This window comes from Nomia melanderi, unplaced genomic scaffold (genome assembly GCF_051020985.1).
Source record: "Nomia melanderi isolate GNS246 unplaced genomic scaffold, iyNomMela1 scaffold0896, whole genome shotgun sequence".
Lineage (NCBI taxonomy): Eukaryota > Metazoa > Arthropoda > Insecta > Hymenoptera > Halictidae > Nomia > Nomia melanderi.
Genome location: NW_027476010.1, coordinates 20,001 through 22,749, shown reverse-complemented (window position 1 = coordinate 22,749; position 2,749 = coordinate 20,001). Strand labels below are relative to the sequence as shown.

The following is a 2,749-nucleotide window of genomic DNA, read 5'->3' as shown; positions in this document are numbered from 1 at the left end:
GGGGAGAAATAGAACGATGAGTTGACTTATCGGGTCTTCGTTGGAATTACCGTCGCTGGCATTGTAAACTCCAGATGACCTTGTGATTCCTTCGTCGGGCACTGGTAAAGGGTGGCGATGATTCGTTCTATAATAGAAATACCCGTCGTAGCGATTCGGCCGAGTCACCCGCCACGAAACTGTCTCTCTTTCGTCGTGGAAACCCCGCGTCGGAGAGTAAAACGCGCGAAGGCTGTGACTGTAACATATATATATACAGTATACAATGCCTGTGGTTTTTGCGCGTGTCGGCTCTTCGGTATACGCGATCGGCCAGAGTTACGGAGGGACGGTGAAGCGCACGAGAAATTGAAACGGCCGCACGATTGGAACCGAGCAACCGTCGAACATTGTTTCGCGACGTTTCCATAATGCGTTTTCGTTTCGCTCGCATACCGCTTCTTTTCCCCTAGTCTCTGAGACGCGTTTTCGAGCCGTTCTTCTACTATCGATTCTCGTAGAGAGAAGGGACCGGGTAGTCTGGAAGTGGAACCCGCATCTTGCGTGTACCGTACACGGAATTGAGAGGACCGGCCGTGAAGCTCGTTTTAAAGCCGTGCGTCTGACACCCAACTCTTGCGCGCCAATTTCGCGGCAAGAGATAATATGGGACGAATGACCGGCAAAGAGCCAGCTGTGAAGTCTGTTTTTTTAATCGAATCCGTGGACGTGTGTATGCCGTAGCGTCGCTCGTCGTGTTCGTTCATGGTCGTTCCGAGAGAAAGAACGAAAGCGGTAACGAAGGGACCGGCCGTGAAGCTCGTTTTAAAGCCGCGCGTCTGACACCCAACTCTTGCGCGCCAATTTCGCGGCAAGAGATAACATGGGACGAATGACCGGCAAAGAGCCAGCTGTGAAGTCTTTTTTCATTATTTGCTTTCAATCGATCGATCGGTACGATTCGTGCAACGTTTCGCGCGATGCGACGCGAAAACATGCGCGCAACAATAGATGCGTCTGATCGGAAGAACGCGAGGGTCGACTGCACGCGATGGATTCAGTATCGGGTAGGATACAAAATATATCCCCGTCGTTTCCACGCGTGCGAGTCTTCTGCGTCTTTCGCGGGTTTTTGAATGCACTATACGCCCGGAACGTCGAGAAATATATACATATTACTTGAACGTTTTTCGTCTCGAAAGGCTTCGGTGTCGTCTCCAAGGCGACGCCTGAATCTCCTTCGCGCGCTGGTCGGAGATTCAGGTATCAACTTTTATCTTCTCTTTGAAAGAAGAGAGATATTAGGTCGAACAAATGAGAATAAAATTATATATGTGAAATATAAAATTTATACGATTACCCTGAACGGTGGATCACTTGGCTCGTGGGTCGATGAAGAACGCAGCTAATTGCGCGTCAACGTGTGAACTGCAGGACACATGAACATCGACATTTCGAACGCACATTGCGGTCCACGGATACAATTCCTGGACCACGCCTGGCTGAGGGTCGTTTACGTACCATACACTGCTTGCGTAGCTCTGTCAAATCCCCGCCGTCGTTCACCTCTTCGGATCGAACGTTTTTTTACCGAAGGGCGCAAAGAACGTTTCTGAGTCGGGTTAAGAGAAGGATGCTACGTACGAGCGAACGATGGGTGTCTCGTCGGCGTTTGTCGCGGACACGCGAAAATTCTGTGAATTTCACGGACAGTGTACGTTCTAGTTGTTGCAAAACGATCGGAATCGTTTGTATGGACTCGCGTGAGTGTTCGCGGCGTCGTGCGTCGTTCAATTACGACCGCCCGCGGATACCGCTCCACTGCGATATGGATCTGAGCGACAACTTTTTCGGCTGTTCGTGAGATGAACGGTTTCGTGTGTTTAGAAAAATTTTTTTTCCCGCGCTCCCGACGTCACCTGAAATGATGCGTCAGAGGTGAAAGAAAATATTAAGAAGTCGAGAGAGAGAGAGACTACACACGTTTTATTCATATTTTGTATACCGTGCGTGAGACGGATGTGCACGACACGTCGTATGTCGGTATATTACCGACTGGCCCCAGGGAGATTGTTTTCTTCCTCTCTTACGAATGAGATGTACGTTTCGGAGGATCGTCGTTACCGAAACACACGGCAAAACGAGACTTCTCGCAGCAGAACCTTTATACACAATACACATCGACTCTTTTTACCCCGAGAGAGAGAGAAAAGGTGTATTTCTTTTTTTTATTTTTCGAATTCGACGCACGAACGCTTTGACGACTGGAGAAAAACACGGTGTGTGTTAAAATCGTGCGGGACGAGCATGCGTATTCGTAACGGGTCGAATAGTTCTTATTCCCCGTCGTCGCGTGTCCTCGCTGGACCACCACCGTGCGCTTCCGCCACGTTCAGTTGAATTTCGAAATATATATATATAAAAAGAATCACCATATACTCTCTTTCGGGAGGTGTATTTTTATCGGTTTCTGCTATAGAGAAGAGACGGAGATCGTGTTGTGAGGTGTAACGTTTCTGTATCCCCGTTTCGGAGGATCGTCGTTATCGGCGGAACACACGTCAAAACGAGACTTCTCGCAGAACCTTTATACACAATACACATCGACTCTTTTACCCCGAGAGAGAGAAAAGGTGTTTTTCTTTTTTTTTTATTTTTCGAATTCGACGCACGAACGCTTTGACGACTGGAGAAAAACACGGTGTGTGTTAAAATCGTGCGGGACGAGCATGCGTATTCGTAACGGGTCGAATAGTTCTTATTCCCCGTC

At 48.6% G+C, this 2,749-nt stretch overlaps 1 non-coding gene across 1 annotated transcript; it reads left to right on the top strand.

The window, feature by feature from the left end:
* Positions 1-1,336: 1,336 nt before the first annotated feature.
* LOC143176825 (5.8S ribosomal RNA) lies at positions 1,337-1,491 on the top strand. The gene has a single exon (XR_013001331.1). It is a non-coding gene; the product is annotated as a 5.8S ribosomal RNA (ribosomal RNA).
* Positions 1,492-2,749: the final 1,258 nt, after the last annotated feature.